This window comes from Bufo bufo, chromosome 2 (assembly GCF_905171765.1).
Source record: "Bufo bufo chromosome 2, aBufBuf1.1, whole genome shotgun sequence".
NCBI lineage: Eukaryota > Metazoa > Chordata > Amphibia > Anura > Bufonidae > Bufo > Bufo bufo.
In genome coordinates, this window is record NC_053390.1 from 559867705 (window position 1) to 559881594 (window position 13890).

At 43.3% G+C, this 13890-nt stretch overlaps 1 protein-coding gene across 2 annotated transcripts in view; it reads left to right on the top strand.

Annotated features, from left to right (window-relative positions):
* CCSER1 (coiled-coil serine rich protein 1) overlaps positions 1-13890 on the top strand; it is a 1167669-nt gene that overhangs the window by 564715 nt on the left and 589064 nt on the right. The window lies entirely within an intron of this gene.

Below are 13890 nucleotides of genomic sequence, written 5' to 3' on the forward strand. Positions count from 1 at the left end.
TTTTTTTTACTGTGTTCACCTGATGGGTTAGGTCATGTGATATTGTTATACAGCAGGTGATTATGGATGCGGCAATACCTAATATGTATACTTTTTTTATTTATTAAAGTTTTACTCAATAACAGCATTTTTGAAACAAAGAAAATCATAGTTTCAGCGTCTCCATATTCTGAGAGACATAGTTTTTTTTTTGGGCGTTTGTCTTAGGTAGGGTCTCATTTTTTGTGGGATGAGATAACGGATTGATTAGTATGATTTTGGGGTGCGTATGACTTTTTGATAGCTTGGTTTTACACTTTGTTATTTTTTACACCCTTTTTTTTAATGGTGTTCACCTGAGGGGTTAACGCATGTGATATTTTTATAGAGCAGGTCGTTACAGACGTGGCGATACCTAATATGTCTACTTTATTTATTTATTAAAGTTTTATACACTAATATTTTTGAAACCAAAAAAAATCATGTTTTGGTGTCTTAATAGTCTGAGAGCCATAGTTTTTTTTTTTTTTGGGTGATTGTTTTAGGTAGGGGCTAATTTTTTGGTGACGGTTAGATTGATACTATTTTGATGCGGAAACTCCTTTCTGATCGCTTGGTGTTGCACTTTTAGTGATGTAAGGTGACCAAAAATTTTTTTTTGCACAGTTTCTATTTTACTTTTTTGACAGTGTTGACAGCGCACAGGGCTCTGAGAGGCTGGAGCCAGAGTGCAGGTCATACCTGGGTTGAGCGAAGTGCCGGCGCATGCGCACTTCGCTTCAAGAAGCCAAATCGAGAAGTCCGCACGGGCTCATCAGGCAGAGTCCTGTGCGCACGCGCGAGATCTTACAGCAGGAGGAGGGAGGAGGGGGGATGGAGGGAGAGCGAGAGGCGGCACAGAGGATTAGGAGGCGGTGCATAAGTCTGGAATGGCGGCGCTGGGCACGAACGGCGGTGGGTGCGGTGGGCACCTTGCATCCCTTGACATCCCCTGACATCCCCTTGGGCACCTTATTTCTTTGAGTGACAGGTTAGTAAAACCAGTTTTTTAGCAAAATAAGGCTACGGATCACATTTAGAAGCCCACATTAGGAATCCTTATGAGGCCCTGAACATCAGCATATGTTTAGCTGACAGGGGTGAAACCTGGTGACAGAATCCCTTTAACCTTTTCAGGGTTTTATCCCTGTTTCAATTCAGTACAATACATTCTGTATTGTACTGAATTGAACTGTCAGCGTCTTACACAGTGAGACGCTGGCAGTTGCCTAGGAGACCCAGCGCTCTGGCTGGATCTCCTAGGCTTCCGTAAGCTGGCATCTCCGATGCCTGTGCAAGGCATCGGGGCTGCCATGGCAACCATCGACCCCCTGCTAGCGCAGCACGGGGGGAAGGCGATGGAGTCAGAGGGAGCCCCCTCCCTCTGTATACCCTGAACGTGCGGCGCTCAGCGCTTCCCGCCGCACGTGAAAGGGTTAATCCACCGCCATCACTGCACACAGCGATGCCGGCGGATACAGCAGGGGCCTGGCTATCAGTAACAGCCGGGCCCGTGCTGCGGATCGGGCGGGTGCAGCTCCTGCACACGCCCGATCCTATCACATACATGCATATGAGGATGCGGCAGAGAGCTGCATTTGCTCACGTACATGTATGTGAGGATGCGGGAAGGGGTTAAAAAAGAGTTCACATTTACAAACATACAGTATACATTAGGTAGTGGGATGTTTGTAGAAGGTTGGCTCATAGCTAAATTCATAAGTTAAAATGGCACAGTCAAAGGGGTTGTGGCATCTCATCAAAGCCTTCCAAAATTCCCTATTAGGTAAATGTCATAGTGGTCCTTCATCGGAAAACTCTTTAAATAAGTGGAGAATTGCTGACCACAGGATGCAAATATGTTCAAGGTGCCTAGAAGCCACTTTCTGTCTAGAGTACATGAAGCTTTGGAATTTCTCTTTCTGTCTCGGTATGAAATTTCACTTTGTGTCTAGAGTACATGTAGCTATGGAATTTCTCTCTGATGTACTAAAGGGCAGCTTTAATATAGACGAGTTTGTTTCAGACCCCTTGCATGATTAGGGCCAGTTCACACGGAGTTTTTTTAGCACTGATTTCTGTCTCAAAACAGCCTCCTATTCATTTCAATGGGAAGCAGAACTTGCTTTTTTTCCCCACGTGAAACACAGAAATGTGGGAAAAAAGAAACATCATGACCTATCTTTAGGTGGAATCCTCTTTGAATCTCCTATTGAAATGAATAGGAGGCATCATTTTTCCATCACACGCTGCTTGTTCCCATGGTTATAACCACCCTGCAATCCATCAGTGGTGGCCGTGCTTGCACTCTATAGAAAAAAGCACCAGCCTATGTGAGCTCGCACGGTCCCAGCCACCAGAGAGATCAGCACTTTTTCCTATAGTGTGCAAGCATGGCCACCGCTGATAGATTGCAGGGTGGTCAACCATGGAAATGAGCAGTGTATAATGTGATAGAAAAATTAATCCAGCCAGCAAAGGAGACAATATGGACAATCAAAATTGTAGTAGTAAAGATATGGCACTCATAAAACTGGAGGGCTGCTCAAAACAAATTCCTTTATTTAAATTCTACTAATGGATTCACAATATTAAAAAGTTATAATGTTAAAACGTCATACAAGATACGTAAATTGTACAGAAATTAAAAAACAAAAGGATAAAACATCACAAATGACGGTAAGGTAAAAATTCACTTGAGGTATAGATTTAACTTATAGGTCAGACAGCATATAGGTGCTTAATAGATTCACCACAGGAAGATCTGATTATCGATAATTCACTGAAGCTCTCGATTAAATAGTCACCAAATCTTCGGTTTATATAATCGTCGATTCTTGGTACTATAATGCACTCATACACTATTCGATTTGATTATGAATTCTTGGCTCGAATAGTTGAAACAGTCACAATAATTCTTATGTAGCAGTTCATAGGCTTATCGAAATTTTGAAAAATCAGGAGTTTTTAGCTCTAGGTGGCGTCCCACCTATTGTTGAGCTATCTTATTCCCTTACCTCCAACCTCTGAGTGCGGCTTGTTCGTTTAATCGCCGTTCCTTCAGCGTCCCACGTGCTCGACTTCTCACTAGCTCCGATCAAGCTGAAGATGGAACTGTATCGCTCCAGGAAGTTTGCGAGCATAGATTCCTGTATAGGACGAGTCAGTCACTTTAGAGGTTGTTCATGAGGAGGTAAAATTGCAGATGTTCTTGCGTACGCCAAAGTGGTGGTAATGTGGGGTCCAGATTCCTCCCAGACGCATTTCGAAGTCTCAAAAGGTGCTGACTTCTTCCTCAGTGGTAACCTGGTCTCCCACTAAACCACCTTTTTATATCCTCTTTCTTAATTGGATCCAGATGGTGCTAAATCCAGTCTTGGATCAGAGTTCAGGTCTCACAGTAACAAAGATCTGGCCCGGATTATGGTGATACAATAAAATTGATAATAAAGTGAAATTAATTGAAATATGACACCTCTCCTTGTTCTATAAGTCTCATATATATATATATATATATATATATATATATATTATATCAAGATCTTGCTATTTATGAAAAAATCGCAGGTGCGGTAGTGGTGCGGTTTTCATGCGTTTTTTTATCTACCGATGCGTTTTTTTCACAAACTATGGAAAATATGACAATCATAATACATTAGTAACTGCCTTGTATTAACTTTATCTACATGATAATTGTCACTTGCTGACAGGCCCGTCGCTAACAGACAGGCAAAACAAGCAATTGCTTGGGGCCCCAAGCAGAGCCGGTGCTTGTTTTGCTTCCTTTAAGGCTGCAGCCGCCTGAGCGCTCTATAGAGAGCCTCAGGCGGCTGCAGCACTCCTGGTTACCTCCCGAGTTCCTCCTCTGCTGACTGCTGCTCTGTAGCGTGGTTGAGCTCTCCTCCTCTACCTCCTGGCTGTCACTCAGTCCGGCCTGGTACCGCGCGGTACAGGAACAGGGGATTCAGTTTCCTGTTCCCGGCCAGACTGACAGGAAGTGTACACTGAGTGCTCACTTCCTTTTAGTCCGGCCGTGGCCGGGAACAGGAAACTGAATCTCCTGACCTGTACTATGCGGTTCCCGGCCGCACTGAGTGACAGCCAGGACTGGAGGTAGAGAGCGAGGAGCTCGGCCACGCTACAGGGTCCAGGGAAGGAGCCGGAGGACTGAATTAACTTAGGAACTTATCTAAGGTAGGGTAGGGAGTAAAAAAAAAAAAACTGTGTGGATGACACTTTTATAGGGAGGGGGATCTGTGGATGACACTGCTATGGGGGGGATCTGTGGATGACACTGCTATGGGGGGATCTGTGGATGACACATACCGTATATAGCTTATGCTATATGTGTCATCCACAAATCCACCCCATGACAGTGTCATCCCCATTTCCCCCTCCATAACAGTGTCACCCACAGATCCCCCTCCCTATAACAGTGTCATCCACAGATCTCCCTCCCTATAACAGTGTCATCCACAGATCTCCCTCCCTATAACAGTGTCATCCACAGATCCCCCTCCCTATAACAGTGTCATCCACAGATCTCCCTCCCCGCCACTCACAGGAGTGTACATTTGATATTTCTAAACTGTAATCCATATCCTGTAGTAACTTTAACTTTAAATCAGGATTCAGTGGCCGCTCATCTCTGCTAGTACCTTAACCTTACACCACTCGGCTAGCTTCGGTAACAGGGCCAGGCTACAGCCTACAGGCACTGCCTGTTAGTTGTTACCGAGCGAGTGCTGATTTCTGCAGGTCAGAGGATACGGATTACAGTTTAGAAGAAATGTACACTCCTGTGAGCGGTCCAGTGGCAGATCCAGAGCCTGGTCTTGGGAGGGGCATTTCCAGATTATTTTCTGTCCGCCGCCACAGAACAAGGGTGCTTATAGAACAGACTCCACAGTATAGAGGTATACTGTATATTGTGTGGCACAGTGTAGAGGTATACCATATATTGTGTGGCACAGTGTAGAGGTATACTGTACATTGTGTGGCACAGTGTAGAGGTATACTATATATTGTGGAGCACAGTGTATGCTATATGTGTATAATAAACATATTTCACATGAAAACTTACCATTTTTTGGCTTGGCCCATGGGGATCTCAGACACCCCTTCAACACTTTGGCTGGGGGGCTCGGTGGAGCTGATGTTGTGTTTTATCCTAATGAGAAAGATTTCATAATAAGGATTTGGAGAAGGGGCAGAGGAATAGCAGAGCAGGGAGAGGCTGGTGCTGCTACTAGGGGGTTATACCATGGGGGAGTAATAAAGCCCACCATAATGCCCCCCAGTAGAAATAATTCTCCTTATAATGTGACAATGCAAAAAATACCCCCTTGTAATGCCTCCAGTTGAGCTAATGTCCCCATAATGTGCCAGTATAAAATACCCCTATATAGTGCCCCCAGTAAATGCCCCCATAGTGCTCATCTCCCCCCTTCCTCCTAGTGCCCCCCATAATGTACCAGTATAAAATGCCCCATATATCGTGCCCCAGTAGATGCCCTCAGTGTCCCCCATAATTTGCAAGTATAAAATACCCCTTCTTAGTGCCCCCGTAGATGACTCCATAGTACTCCTCTCCCCCCTTCCCCATAGTACCCACCATTATGTGTCCCAGTATAAAATGCTACTGTACAGAGCCCCCCATATAAAATACCCCTTCTTTGTGGCCTCAGTAGATGCCCCTATAGTGCCCACCCATAATGTGCCAGTAATAAGTGCCCCCATCATGTGCCAGTATTAAGTGCCCCCATCGTGTGCCAGTAATAAGCCCCCCATCATGTGCCAGTAATAAGCCCCCCATCATGTGCCAGTAATAAGCCCCCCATCATGTGCCAGTAATAAGCCCCCCTTCATGTGCCAGTAATAAGCCCCATCATGTGCCAGTAATAAGCCGCCATCATGTGCCAGTAATAAGCCCCCCATCATGTGCCAGTAATAAGCCCCCCATAATGTTCCAGTAATCAGCCCCCCATCATGTGCAAGTAATAAGCCCCCCATCATGTTCCAGTAATAAGCCCCCCATCATGTTCCAGTAATATGTGCCTCTAAAACTATTGTAAAAAAAAAAAAAACACTTATACTTACCTCACTTACCTCCATGTCAGCGATGCAGGCCTCTTCCGGCCTGTGTCCCGCGCTGTATGGCTCACGCGGCCTCTGATAGGCTGCCGGCCTAGTGCCTATCAGAGGAAGGGACACGCCTCTCCCTACCCTGCCCCGCCGCAGCACAGGCAGATGACTATGGAGATGAGCGCAATGGAAGCGCTCATCTCCCTGTGCCCGTCTGCAGCCACTCAGTTGGGGGGGGGCACATGGGGGGGCACAGCATGATGTAGGGGGGCCGTGTCCCCCCCCCCCCCCCCCCCGGCGACGCCACTGCTCAGAAATAGTCCTTTCTCACACCAGGTGCCCTCCTCCCTATGTAGAGGCGTGCCCCATGCTGTCTCACTCAGACTGTAACGGCCACTGTTGTCATAGGTGTCTAGCTGGTCTGGATGTGGTTCTGCTTGCTATGACTGATGTCTTGCCATCACGCTATACTCAGGCTCCGAGGATGATGTCTTTCCTTCAATGGATTGCAATCTACAATTCTATAAAAACTGAACCAGCCCAAAACCAAGAGCCTGCCCATGTCCAATCCAGACCATATCTCCTTTCCTTGATGAAATAGCTGTGATCTCAGCACCCCATGCTGGCCATTACAGGGGCACAGAGGACTTCTTTAAGTGTTTTTTCAGGATTAATAAAAGAAGGTTATTTTCTTTCAGAAATAGCACCACACCTGTCCATTGACTGTGTCTGGTACTCAGCACCACTTAAATGGGTTTTCTCATCTCAAACAATGGGGGCATATCGCTAGGATATGCCCCCATTGTCTTATAGGTGCGGGTCCCACCGCTGGGACCCGCACCTATATCGAGAACGGAGCCCCGAAAGTGAAGGAGAAGGCAGCCGCCCTCCATTCATTTCTATGGGGCCGCCGAAAATAGCCGAGCACTGGCTCGGCTATTGTCGTCTGCGCGGCATGCTCCCATTCACTTCTATGGGAGAGGCGGGGATTAGCGCTTGGTGGTGGACGGACCCCGTGAAATCTGGGGTCCTCCAGCCACAGCGCTCCCTGCTCCGTTCTCGATATAGGTGCGGATCCCAGTGGTGGGACCCGCACCTATCAGACAATGGGGGCATACCCTAGCGATATGCCCCCATTGTCTAAGATGACAATACCCCTTTAAGTAAATGAGCTACAAAGCCACACACACCCTATGGAAAGGTGTAACACTGTTTTTGAAAAATCCCTGCAAGTCGTGAGCCCTGCTACGTAGACCTCTATTTACAACATAACATTCTAGCTGCCACTAGAGGGTGTTCATACTGCATTTGCCGATATCCCTCTCTAGTGGTAGATGCAGGAAGCCAGACTAGAACACAATGCTTCCTGTAAAATCTTCTGTCAGGAAATTAGTCTATGTGAAGGCTGCTGATGGTCATTTTGCAGTTTATTGTAGATGATAATTCTATTGTACAAATAATAAGATTGGTCGATAATAAATATCATTTGGCTTCTAAATTTTACGTTTAGGAGCCATAGGCACCAGATTATGTTTTTCTTGCCTGAAGAACAGGTGAATTTCTGCATAGGAGCTGTATAAATGGAGGAACTTTTTTTTTAATGAAGTTTGGCTGCATGGGTGGACGTAACCTCTAACAGGGTTCTCTAAGATAATTAAAAACTTTGGACAAACCCTCCAATTGCTGCAAAATAACAAATAATGTTAACTGTTTTCTCTGAATCACCAGTCTGGTATTCTTGCTGCTGGTTGTCTAAGGATTGCAGTGGCGTCATGCCGTTACTGCATATGCCACATGACTCCTGAAACCAGTTTCTGTCCTAATGCTGAGAACAGTGAATGGCTGCAGTGGTGATGCGCTGTATGCCTGCATGTTACTGTAGACTTTACGTTATTGTGACACGCACAGTGACGTGTAGGTGTATGTAATGTCACTGCTGCAGACAATCACTGTCCTCAACCTTAAACCACTGAAAGAAGTGATTGCCTTAGGCCTTCACTTCTATGGAGCCAGGGCTGTGTAAAAAACGCAGAATATAGAACATGCTGCGATTTTCACGCAACGCAGCACTGATGCGTGAAAAAAAAACCTCTCATGTACACAGACCCATTGAAATGAATGGTCAGGATTCAGTGCGGGTGCTATGCATTCACATCACGCATTGCACCCGCGCGGAAAACACGCTCGTGTGAAAGGGGCCTTATACCGGCATGTCACCGTTGCAGTTTATAAACGAGCAGTGGCCGGATGACCGGACCAGCGCCACAGAGAAATACACTTATTTTAAGGCATGTTAGTCCGTCTAACAGCTGGCTTCTCTATAAATATAGTGGAGTGGATTACATTATATTCATGTTGCCTCACTATAGCACTGAGTTGGCCAAAAGATCTCTCATGTGTAAGCATAAGACTACATTCATACCGGCCCATGTGCATTCCGCAATTTGCGGACCGCACATGGCCGCCGCTATCATAGAAAATGTCTATTCTTGTTTGCATTGTTCTATATATTTTTGGCAGGGCTGCGGAACGGTACTACGGATGCGGACAGTACACGGTGTGCTGTCCGCATCATTTGCGGCCCCATTGAAATGATTGCGGAACGGATGCGGACTCATACACACGGTCCTATGAATGAGCCCTTAGGCTCATTATACTCAAGATTGCAAAATCTCATTGCAGACAGTCTAACATGTATTTTACAGATATGGTCCCTATGAGTGTATGTTACAGTCTCATCAGTTTATGCACAAGTCGAAGTGCACATGCTGCATTTTCTAGAGAGCCACATGATGTTACATTTTGGAGTATTTCGTAAATCGAGGGCTCGAAAGGTGCCAGGTGCTATTTGAATTCTCTCTCTTCCTTAAGCAATGGAGGAGACAGCGTGGATGAGAGATTGTTGTCAGAATGAAGCAATTTCTTCAGGCAGGCTATAGAAACACTAGCAGTGGTGCTTTTTTGCACTTGTTTCTATAGAAACAAGAAAAATTTCCTTATTCCAATATCCCAGAATAGTAAATGGATTACAATGCAGCATTTATCAGTGCTTCAAAAATAATTAGAGGCACCCGTTTTAATTTTGCTTGTCTGTTTTCCTCTGCATGTGCGTAAGAACCATAGATGCCTCCAAGCATACACACTTAAAAGGGAACGCTCACATTTTGAATCAAACTTACATTATTATCTTTATTGCAGTACCGCATCCCTGGTAGATGACATCACAAAAGAGTAGATAATGTGATAGGAAATTAGGCGGCACATTCCCAATGTGATGACCACGTTCCAAAAACAGCCAAAACAGCACTCCAGTAGTTCAGCATGCTTCACGTATACTTTATGGTAGCCATGTAGACAGTGCATTAGTAGGTGCAACGTTTCAGGTTGCAAAAAATCCTTCATCAAACTGCTGCTGTAAATGTCAAATGCCCTGCCGAAACAAGTTGAGGTGGGTGCCATCTCAGAGCGTGGGAGCATTTTGAGTAAGATCCTTTGCTATTTGTATATTAGCAGTTTGCACATTGCTGTGGCTAAAGATTGATGTAGCATACAATGATGTACTCTACTATAAGGCTTCATGTCGTTTGGCTTTTAGCTACGTGCTATAGGATTCTGTGCCTCTTTATAATGTTACTTATGTACTATTAGAGTGCAGTGATTATGTCACTTTGTACATGTATGTCACATGGTTTTTGATACCGTTCTTGCATACTCAATTTTTAATGTATGAATTTTGTACCAATACAGATTTAACTTTTTTTTTATTTTGTGGTGATTTTGTATGCAAGTGTGCACACTTGGTTGTTGGTACTGTACATAGAATGGCATAGTCAGCCGTAACTTGGAAGAGAAGAGAGTGTACTGTATAGTAACATATACACTCACCTAAAGAATTATTAGGAACACCATACTAATACGGTGTTGGACCCCCTTTTGCCTTCAGAACTGCCTTAATTCTACGTGGCATTGATTCAACAAGGTGCTGATAACATTCTTTAGAAATGTTGGCCCATATTGATAGGATAGCATATTGCAGTTGATGGAGATTTAAGGGATGCACATCCAGGGCACGAAAGCTTCCGTTCCACCACATCCCAAAGATGCTCTATTGGGTTGAGATCTGGTGACTGTGGGGGCCATTTTAGTACAGTGAACTCATTGTCATGTTCAAGAAACCAATTTGAAATGATTCAAGCTTTGTGACATGGTGCATTGTCCTGCTGGAAGTAGCCATCAGAGGATGGATACATGTTCTCATTCTGTTTACACCAAATTCGAACTCTACCATTTGAATGTCTCAACAGAAATCGAGACTCTTCAGACCAGGCAACATTTTTCCAGTCTTCAACAGTCCAATTTTGGTGAGCTCGTGCAAATTGTAGCCTCTTTTTCCTATTTGTAGTGGAGATGAGTGGTACCCGGTCTTCTGCTGTTGTAGCCCATCCGCCTCAAGGTTGCGCATGTTGTGGCTTCACAAATGCTTTGCTGCATACCTCGGTTGTAACGAGTGGTTATCAGCTTGAATCAGTCGCCCCATTCTCCTCTGACCTCTAGCATCCACAAGGCATTTTTGCCCACAGGACTACAGCATACTGGATGTTTTTCCCTTTTCACATCATTCTTTGTAAACCCTAGAAATGGTTGTGCGTGAAAATCCCAGTAACTGAGCAGATTGTGAAATACTCAGACCGGCCCGTCTGGCACCAACAACCATGCCACGCTCAAAATTGCTTAAATCACCTTTCTTTCCCATTCTGACATTCAGTTTGGAGTTCAGGAGATTGTCTTGACCAGGAGCACCCCCCTAAATGCATTGAAGCAACTGCCATGTGATTGGTTGACTAGATAATTGCATTAATGAGAAATAGAACAGGTGTTCCTAATAATTCTTTAGGTGAGTGTATAATTCAGTCCAGTAACTAATAGTATCCTCCATAATTCATACCTCTCACTCCTGTCTTCAAGACTTTTCTCGAGCTGCACCTACTCTCTGGAATGCTTTGCCCTGGAATATCAGGTTAATTTCCAACTTCCCTACCTTCAAACCTGCCTTAAAAACACATATTTTCAGGCAGCTTCCTAAACTGACTGTTCCCCGAGTAACCCCCCCCCCCAACTCCTCAGACCTGAACTCCATCTTCTAACAGTCTCACACCCGAAGCAGATCAGACGACACTGCTGCTTTCAGTACAGATCAAGGCCCTGTTTCAGTTGTGATGTCTTTTGTTTTGTACATGAACCCTCAGAATTGCAAAGCACTGCGGAATACGGTGGCGCTATATAAATAAATAGTAGTAGTATCCACAATATAAAGATGAGTTCCAGCCAGCCCTGCATTCACTAGGAAACCAGCCAGGTACTTGCTGTTAATGTCTGGTGCACCTGTACATGTTCATTTCCTTCTACATATAGAATAGTCATTCTCTATTACGTATTGCTTACATAAAAATGTATTTCTATACCATAGAAGTGATTTTTAAGCTGGAATGGTTCACTATCTAATTATTAAATATAACTATAGCAAAAAGTGAGACATTTGCATCTACAACATTATGATATGAGAAAAACTTTTAAAATAATAAATACATGAATGTTGCTTACATGGTGACAGGGCAGACAGTGGCAGCTTCTCATTTTTGGAAAAAGGGGGGAGATTTATTAAAATGTATGCAAATAGGAGCAGATTCCCAGAGCAACCAATCATGACCTTACTCATTTCTTCAAGGCCCTTTGGAAAATGAAAACGGCGATCTGATTGGTTGCTTCAGACAAATGCTCTACTCGCAACAATTTTGAAAATTGAGTGGGTAATGTAAGGATAAGCTTAGAAAACAATATTTAGACTATATGTAGAGCTATCTAATATAGTATGGCTGATACCACAATTATTACCAGTGTATTTTATGACTCCATATTTAGCACTTATCTCATATTAGTATATAATGTATGTAATATAGTGTATATTATAAAAGGAGTTGTCTGAGTTGGGCAAAAAAATTGGAAATGCGACTAAACAATTAAAGAAGAATTACAGATTTCCCTATAGGTCCAATGTCCCTATTCCAATCATCTCTGCCAGTCTCTGTTTTGCTTGGCTGGAGCAGTAACGTACCCATATACCTGCCTAAACCTTCTAGCCCTCAGAAGCCTCCTGCTGTAATCCGCAACCCCCCCATCTTTTTTTTTTTTTTTTAATGCTCAACTTGGACAACCCTGTTAAAAAATCTAATGTTTGCTTAAATGAGAAGAAACTTGATTGTTCTGGTACCGACAGACAAATTGTGATAGAAAAGTGTCTATAAAATGAATATTTTCTGTTGAGAGCACTGGTAAGTGTCATCTAATTAAACCCTCACATTCATTTTGTATGCAGGTAATACAATTCAAATGCACATCTGTCTTGAGAAGTTTGCAGATTTTTTGCATTACCTTTATATTGTTCCAACACTATGTTTCCTAAGTTCTAAACTTAGAATGCTTTAAGGCATACTTGCTTTAACTGCCTCTTAAATTGCTTATCTTGCACTATAAAATACACATTGTATAGGATAATTGTTCAGCTTTAGCTTAGTAAATAATATTCTACAATCTTTCTACTTAGTAACGAAGGCACAGCTAACAATTTTTTACTGCCACACAGCTTTTAATGCAGTCATATAGGAAAGGAATGCCGTTTTTGGGGGAACATAATGGAAATGAGCAAGTCGACTGTTGTAGAATTTGCTAATGGCACAATTATTTTTTCTTCCTGTAAAATGGTACCAAAGGAAAATCACACAGTGGTAGTCACATACAATTTTTGATTAATAATAGCATTTTACTCGGCTTATAGAAAACTGTAAACTATGGAAAAGGTGAAAAGTCTACTCTGCTTAAAGCTTGCATTGCTTGCAAAATGATGACTTTTGAATGCATCTGATGCAGATAAAACAAATTACAGGCTCAAACATTTCTAAAGCTGAGACTTTAATAAAAAGTGTTGTTGTTTTCTTAGAATCTTTTTATATTTTTTTTTAACACAAATGATGTCTGCATTTCCAGGAGAAGTGTCAGGTATGTGAAACCATATAAAGTTGATGTTTTTTAATAGAGAGGCAAACACTTTTTGTTAAGAAATACTTCTTACCAAATGTCCTTAAAGGATAACTGTCATATTTTCACTCCAAATTCAATTTTCAAATATGTAGTTGCTGATGAGTTGATAATCCATAATCACTAATTATTTTGCTCACATACCCCATGTTTAATTAGATTCCGTCCATAGCAACCGCTCTTCACCAGACTTCATTCTGACTCTCTTCTAAAGATGGCTGCCGATGCCCTCAACCTGAGGCTAACACCGCCTTCCCTCAGTACCCAGAATTCATTCTGCTCATCTCGGGAACGCGCAGCCTCACCTCAACCAATCATCGTTCTCCAAGGCTCTATGACCCTTCGGCTATAATACTCTGTAGAAAGGGATTTCGAGCTCTCTATGCAGCAAATAACTTCCGCAGTCCGACCGGAGCGCACACTCAGCGTCCCGGACTGCCCACTTCTACGTCCTCCATCTTCTGTATAAAGAAGATAGGAGACAGAGGACACCTACCAATGCTCTTTTAGCGGCACCACAGAATTGCCAGGGGGAGGACCAAACATCCAGCAATTACTAGGTAATTCAATACCTAGGCAAAAGTATAAACTAGGGAACTAATGTAAACTTAATGAGACACATCCAATTACATAAAAAAAAAATATATGACAGTTACCCTTTAAATTATTATTGGATCAAAATATTTTATTGACTTT